A 21,152-nucleotide genomic window follows, 5' to 3' on the forward strand; every position below is an offset into this window, starting at 1 on the left:
ATCTACTTTGAGTTTGAGGGGCAAATCAAAGTCTGTAGGGGCAATATCAGGGATGTGGGGTGTTTGGGATAAAGTTTCCCAATGAAATTCTCATAGGTTCTTCCTTGTTACCCTTAGGAATGAGAAGGTGCAATGTTGTGCTATAAAGAACTTACTTAGGTTCAAGTTTCCTGGCCTTTGTCTTGAATATGCAGTTTCATATTAAAAAATAGTAATCTTTCTAAGAAGCTCTCATGGTCATCTTGTGTCCTTCAAGAAAATCTATCAACATTACCCCTTTGTAGCCCCCCCAAGGCAGTCACTCCAATATTCTTATTCCACTGGCTTCTGTGACTTGAATTTCACTGGACCACACCTTCTCAGAAGCCATTGTTGTGATTGAGCCCTTTTGGAAAGGCACTCTGGTGAGACAAAGACAAAAATACCACTGAGGGAATGTGTCTGCAGCTATCCACATGTTTAAGTATGTTTCCCTAGGAGTAAACCGTGAATGCATGACTCTCTAGTAGCAATGCTTTCTGACTTACCCTGACATGCAGAAAATGGAAAAATGAATGAAGTGGTCAACTTGAGAATTTAGAAAAAGCACAGCAAATAAACAAAAATAAAAAGAAAGGAATTAATTTTTTTAAATTAGAAACCAAACTAAAACAGACAGGACTAGAAGTGATAAGTCAAACCCAAACCAAGAAACTGAAAATAGGAATAAAACTGCCAACAACTGGGAAATCGGAAGGGGGGAAATGAGAAACAGAAAGTGGGCAAAATGAGAGGTCTGAAATGAGCCATAACCACAAAATTGTTATATATTATATTAATATGTGTATTCTAATAAAACAGGAAATCATGAAATCAAATGGATATTAACAACACCAACCACGTAAATATCAAAAATTTAAATGAAACAATATGCATAGAGAAAAACGTTTGAGATCTGGATGTTGTATAAGGGGGATGGAGGAATTATATATCAAAGACTCGAGGAGTACATTCTTTATGATTTGAGATATTTTAAAACGTAGAGAAAGAAGTAGCCTTCCAATTCATTTCATGAAGTTAGAGAAACCATTTTACTAAACCCTGAAAAATGATAGCGGTCAAATTACATACAAGCATAGAAACAAAAATAATAAAAGACAAATAGCAAAGCCGATGCAACAGATAATTTTGAAGTAATTCACCATGACCCAAAATGGTTTCTTTCAGAAATGCAAAGTAGGTTTAGTTTTTGGATGCCCATTAATATACGATGTGCTTGATACGAGTTGACAGGGCATCCGACAAAATTTCACAAGCATTCCCGATTATAAAATAATGAAATCTTATTGTGAATTAGAAATAAAAGAGCACTTCCTTAACCTTAAAAATGTGTCTATCGGCACGCGGTGGCGGTCCGGGTGACTTTGCGGAGCAATGGAGGGCGGCTTCGGCTCAGATTTCCGGAACTCCGGGGGCGGGAAGCTGGACGCCGGGGTCATCATGGAGCAGGTGAAAGTACAGATTGCCGTCACCAACGCGCAGGAGTTTCTACAGAGGATGACGGACAAGTGCTTCCGGAAGTGCATAGGAAAGCCTGGGAGCTCCCTGGATAATTCTGAGCAGAAGTGCATCGCCATATGCATGGACCGCTACATGGACGCCTGGAACACGGTATCCCGTGCCTACAACTCGCGATTGCAGCGTGAGCGAGCCAACATGTAACAAGGACCCTCCAGGAGCCCCTCCCTCCAACCCCTATGCCCTTATCCATAAACATTCTGAGACCGGATGGCGAAGAAGCGTGGTTCCGTAGCGCCTGGACTGCCCCTCACTGGACACTGAACCTCACCCTGTCCGCCTCCAGTGTAAATTGTGTCTGGGGACCCAGTGCCTTCCTAACATGCTGACAGCTCAAGGTCAGGCCGCGGAGACCCCCTTTGTGCTCCAAGGTCGACTTCATGCCCCATGCAACCCTTCTTGTTTGGACTTTGGTGGAGGATGGGGCCGGCAGGCCAAAGCCGACTTGCGCTCACCTGAGGCAAATCCACTTTAGGCTGTGAAATAAACTGCTGACAAGCGAAAAAAAAATGTGTCTATCAACAAGTAACAGCTACTCATACCCTTATGCTTCTTGGTCAAAAATTAGAGGTATTACCATTATTATAACAAAGACAATTGGCTTAAATTAGGCTGTAATGCTGTGAGTGTATGATCCCCGAATGGTTCACATCATCTCTCTCTCTCTTTAGTGCCTGTACAGCTCCTGATAAGCCCAGGTTCCTCCCGTCTCCCTAGCTTCTCTTCTTTCAGACTTCTAAAACTTATCTTTGATCAAGTCTTTCTGCTCTTTACACAAACAACCTTGGGAACCTCATCCAGTTCCTGGACTTTAATGATTTTCTGTAGGCTAATGATTCATTCTCCTATAACTACCATTGCCAAGGCCTTAGAAATGATCTCATTTTGCTATTTCACATTTCTAAGCACAAATCTTGGGTTTTGTTCTTAAAAATAGACTTTCCCCCTGTCTTCCCCTTCCCAGTAAGTGGTGCTACTGTCTAACCACTTACTTGAGGCAGAACTCTAAGCACCTTCCATAATTCACCCTAACTTTCCTCCTATTAACTTCACCTTGCCATCTATCAACAAGTTCTATTGGCAGAAACACCAACATGTGTGCCAAGTCTGACCATTTTTCATATCAGCATTGTTTACTACCTGTCCCAAGTCCTTTTGCTTGGATAATTACAAAGGCTTCAAATAAGTCATCCTGCTTCCACTATTGATCTGCTCTTCTCCACTCAACTATATATTTTTCTTTTGCTGAAAGTTCTCCAGTGGTTTCCCTTGGCAGTTAGAAGAGTACCCATAGTCTATGACTTTGGCCTCAAGGTCAACCTTTGTCACACATGCCTACCGTCCTCTAGCCACACCTGCCTTCTTATCGTGCAGCATACCCATCTGAGAATGCTTGCACTTTCTGTTCTCATTCCAGCGATGCTTGCCGACTAGATTTTCATATGCCTGTCTTGTTCTCTCATAAATCTCATTTCATGGGTAACCTCCTCAGAATGGTCTTTACCAGTTATAAGGTACCACTCCTGTTCTCCGTTTAATAGTGTCCCCCAAATTTCATGTCCATCTGATCCTGTGTATGCAACCTTATTTGAAATGACAGTCTCTGTGGCTGTATTCCAGTTAAGATGTGGTCTTATTGGATTTGGGTTAGCCATAAATACAATATGTTTGGTGTTCTTTTAACACCCACCCCCCCCAAAAATTCACTACCATTGAACTCATTCTGACTCACGGGAAGCTGATCAAACAGGGTGGAATTGTTTTTTTTTTTCTAGATTGTGACTGTTTAAGGGAGCAGGGGTTTCGGTCATTCTCCCATGGAATGGCCAGTGGTTGCCAACTGCCAATCTGGGGATTGGCAGCCCAATGCATAACCACTATTTGGATATAGACACAAACATGTAGAATAGGGAGTGATCAATGAGGCAGAAACTGGCAGGTATTACGACGAAGCAAAGAGACAAAGAAGGATCTTTCCCAAGAGATTTTAGAAAGAACACTCCATGCTGAAAACTTGATTTTGGCTTTCTGGCCACCAGAATTCTGAGAGCATATATTTCTGTTGTTTTAAGCCACCCAATTTGTGGTACTTTTTCAAGAAACCCTAGTAAACAAAAAGGGTAAACAACCTCAACCCATAGTCCTCTGCATTGCATTACTCAATTACGCTTTCTTAATAACCTTGCCACTTTGCATTCTATAAAACTGGACTATATACATATTTGTTTACTGTCTCCTTCCACTAGGGTGTAAGTTTCTTTTAAGTTAATGTATGCATAGAAACAAAGATTTCATTTTAATCGGTGAAGTTCCCCCAGGGTCTTGTGCATTTATTCTTTACAATGACCTTCCAGATCATTTTGTCAATATAAAAAAAATCCTCTCAGAATTTTCATTGAAATTGCATTAACCTTTCAGACTGGAATAAATTAGGCACTACAGGGTCATTATGCATCCAAACTGACTCGATAGCATTGGGTTATTTTTGGTGGGAGAGGGGGAAATAAATTGTTTGCATAAGTGAATGAATAAAGACCTAATGATTTTCAACATTTTTATTCATCATTCAACTTCTTGAGAAGTACTAGAAACTGCCACATAAGAGGTAAAAACACTGAATGTTTTATATATTAAAAATAGACAAAACTGTAATAGGTGGTAAATTATATGATTGTCTTTCTAGACATTCCAAGAGAATCGTTTAAAAACAATGGAATCTAAGAACAAGATTCAGTAGGGTGGAAAGGTACAAGTTATTAAAAATTAATATCTTAATTATGTAACAAAAATAATCATCTAGAAAACTGTAAAGATGACATTACATTCTATACAGCAAAAGATGTATACAGTTCTTTAGCAAATGACTAAACAAAACCATATAGAGTATATACATAACCAGCATCAATACTTGGGGATCTAAAGGAGGACCGAATAAATTGAAAATTACACCATGCTCCTATATGAAGGACATTCAGAGCTACATATGTACAATTTCCCTTAAATTAATCTACAAGCCTAATGCAATTTCAAAAGAACACTTTTAAACTCACAGAATTAATTGAAAGGTCATTTTAAGCAATACATATAAATGAAATGCTAATCTGGTGCTGGAGAAGAATATTGAAAATACCACGGATGACTGCTAAAAGGACAAAATGATCTGTGTTGGAAGAAGTACGGCCAGAGTGCTCCTTGGAGGCAAGGATGGCAACACTTCACCTTACATACTTTGGTCACATTGTCAGGAGAGACCAGACCTCGGAGAAGACCACCATGTTTGGGGCAGTGAAAGTGAGGAAGGCCTTCAAGGGGATGGATTGACACATTGGCTGTAACAACGGGCTCAGGCAGAGGAACAGTTGTAAGGGTGGTGCAGGACCATGCAGTGTTTCATTCTGTTCCATCATAGCCGACTGTATGGCACCTAACAACGAGCTCTTGAAAGGGCAGAGGAATGAGGATCGTTGTGCACAGCAAACACGAAATCATAACATGCAATTAATCAAAAACCCACCCACTGCTGGATTTATGAAACAAAACAGAAAACTTATGAGCACTAAAATATTTAAGAACTCTGACATGTCAAAAGTTTCATTCCACAACCTGAGGAAGTAATTATGTAACCAATGATAAGAAAAGTGATTGCTGTTTGGGGAGGGAGGATCAACTCAAATCTCACTGCAAAATAAAATGTAGGATATTAAAATAAAATAGCTATTATGTTTATGTTAATAGTAAACATAATAGTGTAATTAAAAGCTATTGCTAGTAGGGTTTAAAGTTGTATATGCCAAATAAAATGTGTTTAAACATGCGTCTTGTGACCAAGGGATAGCTGCAGAGCAATTCTCGCAGCAATACAGTTTGTCTTAGGTGCCTTAACACAAGGTCCAAGCCAAACAGTGGCTGCTGAAGGCATCTGCTGAGCTGGTGACATTCAAGGCAAATAGGTCAGCCCCAAAAGGTTATGGTGACTATTTAGGGGGATATTTCGAAGACAAAGATTTTCTCAAAGAACAAATTATAATTATAGAGACTTATTAGAAGAAAGCAGCTATAAGGAAATGGAAAAGTCATGGTGCAAAAGGACCAGCAAAGCTACCCCCAAGTAATAGGTTTTTATCATGAAAATACACCTGATCAGTGGTTAATGAGGGAACCTCACCCTACACCCTACACCCCTGTTCCTGCCCCTTTAGAGTTTTTAAATTCTGTTGTTGTTGTTGTTGTTGTTGTTGTTTCTAAAACTCAAAAAAACTTTGAAAAGGAACACAACGTGGATCCTGTGGGGGGGGGGTGACAAAAGTGCCATTTTGATTATACACAGGATCCAAATTATGTTCCTTTTCAAAGATTTTTGAGTTTTAGAAACAACAACAAGAAAACAAGTCTCCATAATTGTAATTTGTCCTTTGAGAAAATCTTTAGGATGATGGAAGCACCTTGAAACATAACGTGTATTGCACAGAAAGCCGATCTGCAAATGTGCACCTAATCCACAATAAGGGGGTATAAAAGAAAAAAGGAAGGCTATTGAGCTAGATGGGGAATATGTCCAGAAATAATAACCTCACACTTTGATATTTTTGTTTGATAAAACTTCCTATGATTTGTAGCAGTGTTCCCCCCCTAAATTGCAGCTCACAATAATAAACCAGGCACCGTCAAGCCTACGTATGTTAGAACTTCTCAGCCTAGCCACGGGTCTCTTACTCTGTGCTCTTTATAGTCCATTGTTTTCCCTCTGCTTCAGCCTGCATATTTTCCAGAGCCATCTTTCTGCTCATTAATACTTGTCCATATTTATTATGTTTCTAAACCCATTTAGTTGAGTTATTAACCTCAATTATTGTATGTTGTTTGAGAATTTATATCTTATTCATATTTATAGATTCAAATCTCCACTGAAACCCTTCATTTATCACCTATTTTCATAAATATAAAAAATTTGCATCTAAATTTCAAATATTTATTCCATCTGCAGGCCTTTGTGTTGTTTGGATTTCTCTTAGTTTTAAGACATTTGGGATTTGTAATATGATATGTGAAAAACTGTAGCGATAATCTGAAGCTTTTATGCTCATTTATTTTGTTTCTGACAGCTATTTAAAATATCAGAAGATCTCTTCAATTTGGGCCTTGATTGAGCCCATTTGAAGCTCTATTAGCCATCGTACAGTTTCGCTACTCGGGTTTTAGCCTGATACCTAGGATAAAGACCTTAAGTCTTTCCTCCTGAAATTCTTATTAGCTGGTAAAACAAGCAAGCTAACAAACAAGGGATGCACGTGTGTCTGTGTGTGTGTTGAGTATCAACTAGCGTAATGATGGTAACTAATTAAAATACGGGCTCTGGTGGCGCATCAGTTACACATTGGGCTGCATCAGCAAGGTCTGGCAATTTGAATCCACCAGCAACCCTCTGGGAGGAAGACTGGGTTCTCTACTTCTGTAAACAGTTACAGACTCAGAAACCCCCAGAGGGTCCCTATGAGTCAGCATTGACTCCATGGCCATGAGTTTGGTTTTATGGTGCCTATATGAATACCATGAGATCAAAATGATAATTGATAAAAATGAAAGAAAAACAATACTCACTGAACACCATTGGTGTTTGCTAGTGCAAACCTATCCCTCTGAAAATGCATAATTCAAATATTAAGTCTGTATTCTGCTTGTCTGGCATAATCAGTATTACAGAGTAAACAAATGGCCTGAGTAGATTAATGAGATTTCTTCTTTACAGAAGAATTCTAATTAATAAGTACAGAAAAAAATAATTAGAAAATAACCATTTATAATCCCAGGTGAAATGACTTTCAGGAAATATTGTCAATGAATGGCTGATGAAGGATTGATAAGCAATTTACAAATGAGGATATTAGATTACTATGTTATGAACTTACTAATAATTCAGTTCCAAAAAAAATGCGTCAACCATTTATCTCCATACAAGTGCAAATCATCATGTACGATGCACTCTTGCGTTGTTTAAAAAATGAGCCTAAACCTAACCAAACCATTAATTGTTACTTTCTGACTCTAGGAAATAGAAGGGAGAAAGAAAGGCAGTAGAATGGGATCATCAGAAAGGAATCAGTTACATCCAGATTTAAAGTTCTACACAACCTCTGACCTCGTTTTTTCAAGAAGTCACTATAGTAGAAAAAAGGCAGGTGGAAGTAGCTTGGCTGCAAATGACAGGGCAAGTTGAAGGTGACTATGGAGCCAGGATAAGGCAAAATGTTGCAGCCTAATTGCCCAGTTTAACCAAGGAAAAGGATCTGCTCTTGGAAGGATTTCTTAGGTAGGTCCACAAGGTCAAGCCATGATACTGACAAGGTTTCGTTGCAGAGAACGTTGGAAGTCTATAAGGAAGAAACGATGGGTCACTTGTGGAAAGTGTTGGGGGGAGGAGACCTCAGAGAATTTCAGTATGAGGAAAACCACAGGAGCAGTCTAAACTTTTTTTTAGGAAAGACTAAATGGCTGGGGATAATGCGTGTAAGGCAGTGGTAATACTACAGGTTGGAAAGATGTATATAGGATCCTCAAAATACAGGAGAGAAACAGGAGGGGACTAGAGATGCCCAGGGAAACAACCCAACAGTAACATGCACAGGAACTACAGGGACTGCCAAATACCATCAAGAGGTCCCAAACATTTAGCTGTCCTTGAAAACAACAGGAATATCATTCCTTTATTAAAGACTTAGCTACAACGCGGTAATATAGTAATATGTAACATAGTCACAGTATTTCATGGATCTAAAGGTATACTGTTTTGTTCATTTTTAGGAAATACATATATCATATGAATTTTATACCAGCCTCTTAGTGTAAGGGAGGTTTCTAGAATGAAGAGAATGCCAGCAATTAATTTTCTTTTAAGGACGATTGAAAACGATTCCATTTTAATTATCTGCTCATTTAGAAAGCAGACAAAATAGGGATCTTTTAAAATTCACTAATTAAGGGCAATCAGCTTCAGGGCTTCGAACTTGTGCAGTCCGGTGCAATCCCCTGCTAAGAATTTGCATCTCCACACATGTTTAACAAGATCCCCAAGGCTTTCTTATAAATTCCCAAGTGGTTTTATGTGTATAAAAGAATTATCTAGGGATCTTGTTAAAATGTAGATTCAGATTCCGGAAATCACGAGTGGAAATGCAAATTGTCAGTGGAGGGCAGAACAGGAATGATCTGGTTTGAAACCTGAAAGCAGGTTCAGTTTATATTTCCTTCTTTGAATGAATAAAACCCGAGTTTTCCAGTCACTAGCATTTGGATGTGACGCAGGTAAAAGAAATTGGCAGCAGTGGGTGGTCAAAAAGGGATCTTTTACAAGTCCAAGGACACCTGGTTTGAGCATAAGGGAAAATGCCTAAAGGCAGACCAGGCGGGGGTAAATTATTTTAGAGAATAAACTTCACTATAAACTATAAGGAGGTGGTCTTTTGCTGCCAGAGGGTTTGATCAAAGGAATGGGGACTGTTTCCACAAGTGTGTTAATGATTCAGTAGCCAAGGTGAAGCCTAGCGCTGCTCGCAAAAATTGCTCCTGGGGCTGTTACATATTTAATTTAGTCCAGCTGAAAAAGGTTACAGGTGTAGTCCTCCATTTGCATGATTATGCACTCTTCCGAGGCTGGTTTTCATCACTGTGAGGAACAATTTTATTGTCATTTTTTTCAGAAGCTGGGCTGTTTCTTGATTATCCCCAACTCCGAAATGATTCGTAAAAGCTGAGACCGAGGGACGTAACAGCACTGAGTCAATTTCTGAACTGCATCATCGACACGGGTTCCTAAAGAGTTACAGTTCTGTTTTCTGGCTGAAAGACTTGCATAAGGATCTGTGACTAAAAGTGATGCTCTTGGACATAGTTACTTGCATGCACATTACATAAAATTTTTTATCGTTTTTTAAATCGTCTTATTAGGGGCTCATACAACTGTTATCACAATCCTTACCGACATCAATTGTGCCCAGCACATTTGTACATTCGTTGCCCTCACTGGATGAAGGTTCACAGAGTAGATCTCGAGTTTCTCGTTCAACAATTCATGCACATTGGGTTCCAGCTCATTCATCGCAATTCCCTTAAGGTGGCTTCACTTCCTCCCGACATTTGCTGTTTCCATTCCTACTGCTTGCCTCCTGGTATCCTTGCACTTCGTCCTGGGGGAAATGCTGATCTTTGATCTTTGGTGGTTGACTATTCTAAGCAGTGCATGCCTCGCTCATGTTATTGTACTTTTCTGGTGCTTGGTGATGTTTTCTTCTGTTGTACAGGTTAGGGGGCATCTTGTCACCTCCAATTCACAGGGACCCTCTGTACAGCAAAACCAGACACCGCCCAGTCCCGCACCACCCACAATTGTTCCTGTGTTTGAGCCCAATGTTGCAGCCACTGCATCATTGCGGGGTTGCCTCTTTTTCGTTGCCCCTCCGATTTAACAAGCTTGCTGTCCTCCAGGGACTGGTCTCTCCCGTGTTCATCCTTGCCTTTAAGGAGCATTCTGACTGTATTTCTTCCAAGACATATTTGTTTGTCCTTTTGCCAGTCCTTGGTACTTTCAACATTCTCTGCCAATACCATAACTCAAAAGCATTGATTTTTTCTTCAGTCTTCCTTATTCAATGTGGCAATGGAAAATGCCATGGCCTGGGTCGGGGGCAGCAGACTTACCCAAGGCAGTGCGTCCTTTGACCTCTTGACTGCTGCTTTCATAAACATTGATCATAGATGCAGGCGAGATGAAATCCTTCGCAATTTCAATCTTTTGTCCATTCTTATCATGATGTTACCTATTGGCCCAGTTGTATTTGAGTCTTCCTTACATGGAGTTGTAATACATAATGAAAATGCATCACTAACCTTCAAGGCCCCTTCACTTTCAGAGAGCAAGGTTGTGTCATCTGCCTTGTGGTTAATAACCCTTCCTCTAATTCTAATCCCCCATTCTACTTAATATAGTCCAGCTTCGCTGATTATTTGCTCAGCATGCAGATTTATAAATGTGGTGAGAGGATACAACCCTGATGCACACCCTTCCTGAATTGAAACCATGCAGAATCCCCTTATTCTGTCCCCACAACTGCCTCCAGATCCATCTAAAATTTCTGTATAAGCACAATGAAAGGTTCTGGAATTCCGATTTTCCTCAAGGCTATCCATAGTTTGTTTTGAGCCATACCTTTATATAGTCAGTGAAAAGCAAGGACATGCCTTTTGAATACTCTTTGCTTTCCACCCAAATCCGCCTGAATCCAGCCCTAACCATTGGCAGCTCTCTGTCAATGTACTGCTGCAACTGTTGTTGGAGGATCTTGCATGTGATATCACAATATTTTCCCATAATTTGATCATTCTCTTGGGTCACCTATCTTTGAATGGGTACAAATATGGATCTCATCCAGTCAGTTGGCCAAAGAGCTTGCTTCTAAATTTCCTAGCATAGATGAGTGAGTCCGTGTAGTGTTTCATTAGGTTGTTAAAGCATACCCATTGGTATTCCATCAATTTTTGGAGTCTTGTTTTTGACTAATGCATTCATTTTAGCATGTACATTTACCATCAGTACTACTGATACTTGATCAGATGCTACCTCCTGAAATGTCAAAGAGTTCTTTTTGGTCCAACAACTCTATGTATTCTTTCCTGCTCCTCCTCTTCCTTCTGCTTGATGAGTCCTACATCACTCGATATTTTACCCATAGAATCTCTCAATATTGCAACTCGAGGCTTGCATTTTTTCTTGAGCACTCTGTTTAAGATATGCTGCGCAGGGTCTTCCATTTGGGTTTTCTAACTCAAAGTCTTTGCATGTTTAATTATAACATTTACTTTGACTTCTGTAGCTGCCCTTTGAAAATTGCTCCATCATTCTTCCATTTGACTCAGCTGCTCTACAAATAAGCGCAAGTTTCAGGGCCCTTTCTGACATTGATACTGATCTTTTCTTTTTGTTCCTGTCTTTTTAATGACCATTTCCTTTCTTCGTGTATGACGATCTTGATGTCATCCAACAGCGCAACAGATGTTCTGTTCTAGAGATGTACTTGAAGTTTAGGTGGTATATAGTCAAGGTCATATTTTGGCTCTCAGGGACTCGTTTTCATTTTCATCAACTTCACCCTGAATTGGTGTATGAGCAATTGATATATGAGCTATCTAGCTGCTGTTATTGGGCTTTTCCATTTTCTCTTCCCACAGAATCCGTTTGATTTCTGTGTGGTCTATCTAGAAAAGTCTGTGTGGATAGTCACATGTTGTGTTGTTTTACAAAAGGTATTTCCTTTGAAGAAATCATTAGTTGTGCAAAATTCTATCATGTGATCTCCAGCTTTGTTTCTATCCCAAGAAGGCATCTTCCAACTACTATTCCTTCCTCTCTGTTTCTACATTTTGCATTCTAATAATTTATAATTATGTCTCTTATATGCATGGTTGTTCAATGTCAGACAATGAATAATTCTTCAATTCAACTGAACACAATAGTTGTCAGTCTGCAAGCTCTGCTGAAACCTGTTCTCTTTGGATGACCTTCCTGGTACTTGAAATGCCAGTGGCAAAGCCTTTGGTATCACAACAAAATATAAACCACCACACTATGACAAACTGACAGACAAGGAGTGGTATGTTGTCGACAGAATCACTATAAGCCAGAACTGACTCAATGACACCTAACAACAGCTATGTTGTTTGCTGAAAACTGGGTCATGGGTGTGAGCTCATGTTTAGACCTGAAGGAGAGTGACAAGTGCCATAGTACCATCTATCTCTAACTGAACGGTAAACTTGGTCATGTTTTTAAACTTTCAATGTTGTTGAAAGTTTATTATTCTCCCACTCTATGCCGCAGTTTCTACTGCGATCTTTTTCAAAGCAGTTGACAGTGATAGCTGGGCACCATCTAGTTCTTTGGTTTCATGGATGTGAACACCGATGTTTGTATGGTCCACCAGGTTAATGTTTCCATGTGCCTTTTGAGGTGAGTCACTTTGCTTTCCTCTGGGTTAGGGAAAGACCAGTAATTGCACTTGAGATGGAAGCTTGTGAGATTTTAAGACCCCAGTCACTGCTCAACAAATTAGTAAGCAGAACATTGTCTTTGGGGACTATGTTATGTCAATTGACCTTGGTGCCCCTTAAAACTATGGTGCGGAGACCCCCAGGCCCAGTGACATATTTTGGGTGGCAACTTCAAGCTGTGCTAATTATAACCCAGAACATGCCTCCTTTAAATGACATTCACAAAACAGTATGCCATGTATGGATAATGCTGGAAAGCCAATTGCCTGCTGAATGCCTTCATTTTTATGGCTGTAAAAATGTACGTTTCCTAACAGATCAACAGTGCCCTCAAACAGCCACAGCTAAAATGAAAATTCCTTTGAGCTGAAACTTTTCAAAGTTATAAAGTTGGAAGTTGTAAAGAAAGTGAGTCAGCATTGATATGTGTGTGTATACTGAATTTGTGTTTGAAGTTTCCTTTCAAGTTCAATGTATTTTATTGCACTTCGTGCAAAATTTTACAAAATTGACAGGATACTGAAGGCAGCCAATTGGAAATAAAGATCCTGTTGACCTTTAGTCCTTATTATATTCAATTACCTAAACATTTTCTGATTTTATGTACCTCCATTTAAAGAAATAGATAAATAAAGATAAGCAGTTCCAAAGCGCCAAGGAGAAGGAAAGACTTTCTACTCCCGTAAAGCATCAAAACCTCTCCTCCAGGGGGCAGGTAAGGGAGAATGACTGAAACAACTTTTGGGAACCCTAACAAGGAGTGTCTGTGGTGGTATGCATTGAATGGGCCATATTGTCCCAGGCTTCTGGGAGTATCCAGGGAACCCAAGTTGGGTGCGGTGAAATGTTGGGACATTGACTCCTGTATCAACAGTGAGATCTGATGGGGAGAATCTACTGAATGAACTGGATTCTACCTCTGACACATTTGCAACCTAAGACTTAAGACTGAAAGTTTGTGGTGTCAGAGGAAGTGGAAGATAGCTGTACCAAGATTGTTGAACAAGATCATGATCTTGGTACATCAGGCCCTATATGCTGTATTAAAGATATATCTTATTTCAGCAAACCTGTGATTGATATTCTCAGTGAATATTATTATAAATTTTCCCTGATAACTAACTCCCTTTGTTTGTGTAAATAGCGTCCAGCCATGAAAGGATTGATTCTGTACAAGTGAATAAATCGGGTACTGTGATATGGATTTAGCCTACATTGGCCCAATATCCCTCTCTCAACAGGGCTCTTAAAAATTAGTACCAGGGGCTAATCAAAGACAATATTAACAGAAGACCTTTATGCCCCAGGGAGATGATCAATAAGATGTTCTACCATAAATTAACAAGGAGATTTTGAAAGGGAGCCAAAGGAAAAAAACATAGATCCAGGAATGGCTTTTGGCCTCATGCTAAATCCCAGTTCCAATGTAAGAACCATTAGTTCTTACATCATGGCCCTGCTTGATACTCGCCCTCTGGAAGGGAGCACAGGATATATAGGTGCTATAGCAAACAAAATGTGGTAAAGAAATTAGACGGTGCCTGGCTATCAAATAAAATACCATCTGGGATCTTCAAAGCTTGTCTACAAACAAGCAGCCATCTAAATGAGTTTTCAAGTTAAGTCCACATGGAAGAAGCACACCAACATCAGTGACCTAAGGATTGTAAATCATGTAGTCCAAAGCTGAAGGAGGGAATAGTATCAGAGTCTAAATTGTGTGAATCTGGTTTGCAAAAAGGTTATGGATGAAAAAGGTAGCTGAAGATCCATGTGTGAGATCTACATAGGAAATAAGTTTCTGGTGATCTCCCTCTATCTATAATAGAGGGATGGGAGGAAAGCTGTTCCCAAAAAGAGTGCATTGGAGGGATCACTATAAAAGCTCAAAAAGATCAACTTGACTTGAACAGTTATAACCTTGTCAGTTGATCCCCCTTCTGATGCAGGTTAGGCCAGATCAGGTTTCAACATTTTCTGTATTTTTGTTTTTTGTTTGTTATATTGAGGTTTATCTCAAATGAGTTATGGCATTGAGGGGTCGCCCTCTTTAATTTTATTATATTTTTTTCTGTCTTTCGGTATAGGAAACCCATGATTGATGCAAGGGACAGCAAGTAGAATAAGGGTTCTTGGGGGGGGGGGGGGAGACGTTCAAAGGGAGCTGATATCAAGGACTTCACGAAGAAAGGTATGTTTTGAAACTGATTTTGATAGCAATTGTACAATGCTACTTGATGTGATTGAACTATGGAATGATATGGAATCTGTATCAGTTCTCAATAAAATGGTTTTGAAAGAAAAAAATTTACAGACTCAGAAACCCACAAGGTATCCATTCTAACCTGTCCTGTAAGCTTGCTATGAGTTGGAATTGACTCGATGTCAGGGATATTTTTTTTGCATTTTCTTATTTGTCTTAATTCTTTTTTAAAAAAAAACGTTTCATTAGGGGCACATACAACTATTTTCCCAATCCATACATATATCAATTTTATAAAGCACATCTGTACATTCTTTGCCCTCATCATTTTCAAAGCATTTGCTATCCACTTAAGCCCTTGGCATCAGGTCCTCTTTTTTCCCCCTCCCTCTCTGCTACCTCTTCCCTCATGAGCCCTTGATAATTTATAAATTATTATTTTGTCATATCTTGCCCTATCCAACGTCTCCCTTCATCCGCTTTTCTGTTGTCCATCCCCCAGGGAGGAGGTCACAAGTAGATCCTTGTAATTGGTTCCCTCTTTCCAACCCACTCTCCCTCTACCCTCCCAGTATCGCCACTCACACACCTGGTCCTGAAGGTATCATCCGCCCTGGATTCCCTGTGCCTCCAGCTCCTATCTGCACCAGTGTACATCCTCTAGTCTAGCTATATTTGCAGGGTAGAATTCGGATCACGGGAGTGGGGGCGGGGGGAGCATTTAGGAACTAGAGGAAAGCTGTATTCTTTATGGGTGCCACATCACACCCTGACTCTTATTAATACTTAATAACAATTTGAAATTTCTTCAATGGTGACAGTCTCCATGAAGTTGAATGAAATCTATATACGCAAAAACTAAGATAGATTGGCACAGTGGCTGTAACAATGGATTCAAACAAAGCAATGATTATGAAAATGGTGCAGGACCAAGAATTGTTTCCTTCGGTTGTTCATAGGGGCCAGATCAAGAGTGACCATCAACTCAAAGGCATGTTACAACAACTTCAGGAAATATTCAAACTGGCATAGGTCAATGGCCCAACCTGGACTAAATAAATCCCGTTGATAAGGGTCAGCATTCGAAAACATGAAATAATTCTGCTCCCCTTCCATGAAATGTAAGTTCCAAGGTCCTAGTCAGTGCTGATGCTCATCAATGACTTCATTTAATAAAGAGGAGTAATCAGGACTGATAAAAATTGCTAAATGATGATTAGCTCTTAGTTTGCAATTATTCTTTAGCTGGGTGCACACATGTATACGGTGCGAGTGATTGTTCCCTTGTGCTAATGTTTATATCCATAAAATCAAAAAGAATAGCAAATGTTCATTTTGCTCTTTCATTCAATGAACAATGAACTAACAACTACCAAATACCCGTAGTTCAAAGAGCAGCATCATGAGCATTATAACTCACCATTTTAGGGTATCGTTTTATATTTTTTAATGGTAGAATAATATGTTGACCTAAAATCAGACTAATATCTATACTGGGTACCTGAACATTTTCAATGGAACCAAATCAAAAACCCAAACCCACAGCCTTTCCAGTCAATTCTAAATCTTGATGACCACTTAGGGCAGACTACTAAAATTCTGTATACATTTTCCAAAGGCTGAAAATATTTACTGAAGCCAACTAGCACATCTTTCCCCGGTGGAGTGATGGATGAGCTCTAGCAATCACCTTTTGGTTAGCAGCTAAGCACGTTCACCACTACCCCACCAGGGCTACTTCCAGTGGAACCCACAATCAAGAACTCATTGCCATTCACTCAGTTCCAACTCCCAGGGACCCTATCAGACAGAAGAAAACTGTTACACAGGATTCTGAGATTAAATCTTTATAGGATCAGATAGCCTCATCTTCAGCTAAGCAGTTGGTAGAATTGATGGGGTGAATCTTGCACTTAGCAACTAAATACTGAATCCACTGTGCCACCAGCTCTTTTTAGTGGCACCCCCACACACACACACGCACACACACAAAACACAAAACAAATGATTTCCCCTTTAGGATGAAAATGCATGGCTGGCATAAGGATTGGGAAAGAATCCTGGTGACACTGTTGGCTAACTGCAAGGTTGTCAGATAACCACAAGGTTGTCTATTCAAATCTACCAGTACTCCACAGGGACCAAAAGTAATGCAGCTGTTTGTTCCTGCCATGATTGACAACCTTGGAAACCTTATAGAGGGTTTCTATGAGGAATAAATGACCCCGTGACAGTTGTATTAGAAATAGTAACGGAATTTAGACATATTCCCTTACTTGACTCAGATATCTATAAGCGAAATCCATGAAGGCCATTTAAAAAAAAAAAGAAAAGTCAGTGTTCACTCCACCCTACATGCCAACACCTCCCTCTCTCTATCCTACATTCAAAGGCCGCTTTACATACATTTTTCCCGGTTTCCAGGCCTTTTTACTTCTATACACACCAATGAAACATGATATCAATATGCATGGTGGTCACATAGTCACACAGTAAGATTTTCACGACAGAAATGAGTGGCTAACCCCAACCAATTCAAGACAACTTTTATGATATGATTCAGAATCACAACTGTAACTACCCAAAGCCTGCTCACTGGCCAAACGCATAGTCACCTGAGAGATAAACAGAAAGAGGATATAAATTTTATAGAAGTCTATATATTTGCAGCAATACAAGCAGCATTTAATCCAGGACTCACCACAAGCCCAAGCATGGTTCTTTTCCTAGAGACATAAAAACAATGAATTCACTTAATTAAAAACCTAAAGATTGATTTGTTAATGTATATAACTTAATGTTTTCAAACAAATGTGATTTAATTGGATTAAAGATTTTAAAAGTGCAAGAGGCCTTCAAAAAGTTCATGGAAATTCTCTCTTTCAGTTTGTATGATACATTAGCTAAAATGTTCCGTTTTCAACCAGAAGCAATGAGACGTGACATTAAATAAAAGTGTGACTAATCCCTGTCTTTTTATTCCATTTTTTCATAAACTTGTTGAAACCCCCTAATATGTGTATTCCGAAACTTGGTATAACTGCAATATAATATGTATGGCTCCATTTACTAGTACTCGGTGACTTGGATTGGAATGGTTATAAACAGAATACTACTATAGAGATATGAAATATAAACTCCTAACACATCTGTTAGGAAAAGAAATTTTTAAATGAAGAACTATTCCATGATTTGGACTAGTCAAAGGTAATATAAATAAGAATGTGCAATGTTACATTTGTTATATATATATATATAAATAACATACATAGATGTAAAATATGCAATAGTAATAATAATAAACCCATTGTAAGAGTGTCAAAAAGTTGGTGGGATAAATCATTTTCTTTTAAGTCCTTTTGTCAGTGAACTTTTTGAAGCGCAGTTTTATATTTTAAAAATAAAATCACCTCAAATAGTAATTCCATCTATGTTATTGAAGTTTCATAATTAGGTAAATTGAGCGTTAAAATTTTAAGCAACTTTGATATAGTAATATGTTAACTTTGCACTACATTCCTTAGATGTACAGGTACATACTTCATTTTATTTTATTGTATTTAAATTACCTTGGAATCAGTTGACTACATAAGTTTCTCATCCGTAAAATTCTTTTAATCTTTAGAGAAGTGCTTCAGAATATATGAATTTATCAAGAAAATATACCAATTTCCTGTTTAGCAAATTCATGACGAGTATTTTTTTAGCATGTCAACTTTGAGTATAACATTAAAGATATTTCCTCGGGATATCTCCCTCCTCAAAGAATGATCCTGTGTTGATGCAGGAGTGACCTTAAGTTAAATGAGTAAGAAAACTAGTATTTAATGCACATTTGAGAGACCCAAGAGATCTGGCTTTTCTAAATTATCTTCTTCACTTGTCTTCTTCCAAGACAAATCTGATAGTTCTTTTGGCAATGCATCATATATCCGATATTCTCCACCAGCACCCTCATTCAAATGCATTGATTCTTCTTTGGCTTCTGTACTCAAATTTTAACTTTCATATGGATATGAGATGATCGAAAATATTATGGCTTGCATCAGAAACACCTAAGTCCTCAAAGCACCATCCTTGTTTTCCAATTCTTGAAAGAGGTTATGTGCAGCATATAATCCATCTTGAAGATTTCAACCCTGGATCTTCATCAGGTCGTGCCTCAAGTCCCTTCACGTTCAGCAAGCAAGGGTTTATTTTGCATCGATCTCTTTGGAGATATAAAAAAGACCGATAAGAACATCAGCAAACAGAGATGCAGGGTGATCGTTGCCATGTCACATGGAGATCACTAAGAAGCCAAGGAACAGAAGCTAAAGAGTCTAGGATCTTCCCTGCGTACTAACTCTCCGCCAAAGCCTTCCCCTGGAGCCACTGCCCTGAACTCAGACTTCTAACCACCTGAACAGTAGGACGGTAAATGTCTGCTTGTTAGCAGCACCCACTGAGATATTTCTGTTATGGTAACACCAGATATAGCTAAGACAAGTACTAAAGAGTGGAAATTGTGAGCTAGAAGATAAATCCAGAAAAACATGGCACAAAATAACAAAGAGATGGATAAGGAGGTATAATCTGAGAGGGAAACACAGAGACTATCAATTTAAGGTCGGCAGCCTTGTCTACATAGAAATTCATCACCAAGTTAGCCCTTGCTGTTCTACAGAACTTGTTAGGGGTGCTATAGATTGAAGGGTGGGCTGCTAACCTTAGTCGGGGTTCAAACCCACCTGCCACTTCTTGGGAGAAAGATAAAGTTGCCTGCTCCTATAAAGACATACATCCTGGAAATCATATGGAGAAGTCTACTCTGACCTATAGGTTCACTAGGAGTTAAAATTTACTTAGTGAGGATGGTTTTGGTATTTGTTTTATTGCGTTAGCAAATTCCCGTTACAGCATATTGTGCTAAGGAATTTTTACTATAATTTGTTCAATACTGAAGCTATTTTCTGCAGCTATTGAGATGGCATTTTTATACTTTTATTAATTTGATGAGTTACATTAATAAATGATGTCATAGTAGAAACAACTTTGCACTCCTAAAAACAACTTAATTGTGCATTTTCTACTGCCTTTTGGGGGTTCTTGAATCTATAAACATGCATGTGGTTGGCCTATAATTTTCCTTTCTTACATCACCTAACAAACTGTAAGGAGTCAGGTTAATATCTGCCACTTAAGATGACTTAGGGAGGTTTAGAGAAATTTGTGAAAAATTAAGTTTATCAGTTCTAGAAGTGCTTAGTAGACCTAACCTCTAAGAACATCTATGGCTTGTATGTAATTTCCAGGAAGGTTTATATTTAAGGATACAACTTTGTTAATGGTGATAGGTTAAATTGGTTAAAGCAAAATTGATATATTTCTTGAATCAGTTTGGGTAACATTTTTCAGAGATTCAGCCATTAATTTTCAAACTTGTTGGCATCTGTACTTTGGGCTCTTATTTATTGCTCACTTGCACTCTCTCTTTCTCCATCAATCTTTCCAGAGGTTTGTAAATTTTGTTATTCTTTTCAAAAGATACAATATATGGCTTTTGGCTACTTTGGTTTGTTGCTCTATTTCATTCACTTTTGCTTTTATGTTTATATTGTTCCTAGATTTGGAGCACTTAATATGTTTTATTAATATGTTTAAGAAATTAACTCATTTGTTTAAGCTGATTTTTTCTTTTCCTTTATTTACATGACATAAATTGTAACGTGCTATTGTGCTTATCATTCAGTTTCATGTTCATTTTGAATTTTAAATGCTAACTTAGAAGTATGCTATAAATATTTTAAAATGTAATGTTTTGCAGCTGCATTGTGGTAAGACTCTGTTGTCTAAGGAATACCAATTCATTGAAATTTGGGTATGTGTTTCTATCTTTTGCTGACACATTTATCCTTTACTGGGAGTAAAGTGGTAATTTGGTGTATAGTTTTGAACTGAAGGTCACATTATGTTACATATATGAAAAATATGCTAGTTGCAATATTGCAAATTGACTAGAAGGTTGAGGGTAGCGCTAGAGTCTGTTAGGAGGCTATTGGCATAACACAGGTGAGAGACAAACTATATCACTATGAACTTCAGATTTGGGGATTATCTTTCTTCTACCTAAAATAAAATTTGAAAATATTCACAAGTAATAAGTATAGATTGTAAACACACATATATTTTACTTGTATAAATGTGTCTTTGTTTTCTCATCATTAATAAAATCTAATTTTGCTAGATATACAATTACAGATCCACAGACATTTTCTCTCAGGCTTTGAGGATACGCTACTTTTATACCAAAGGATTTTAATTATTTCCATGAGACGTTGTACTCATCTGCCCTTTAGTAATGGACATTTAGCTG

The 21,152-nt window shown here is 38.6% G+C and overlaps 1 pseudogene; it reads left to right on the top strand.

The window, feature by feature from the left end:
- Nucleotides 1–1,413: 1,413 nt before the first annotated feature.
- On the top strand, nucleotides 1,414–1,701 carry LOC142434128 (mitochondrial import inner membrane translocase subunit Tim13 pseudogene; annotated as a pseudogene).
- Nucleotides 1,702–21,152: the final 19,451 nt, after the last annotated feature.

Source organism: Tenrec ecaudatus, chromosome X, assembly GCF_050624435.1.
Source record: "Tenrec ecaudatus isolate mTenEca1 chromosome X, mTenEca1.hap1, whole genome shotgun sequence".
Lineage (NCBI taxonomy): Eukaryota > Metazoa > Chordata > Mammalia > Afrosoricida > Tenrecidae > Tenrec > Tenrec ecaudatus.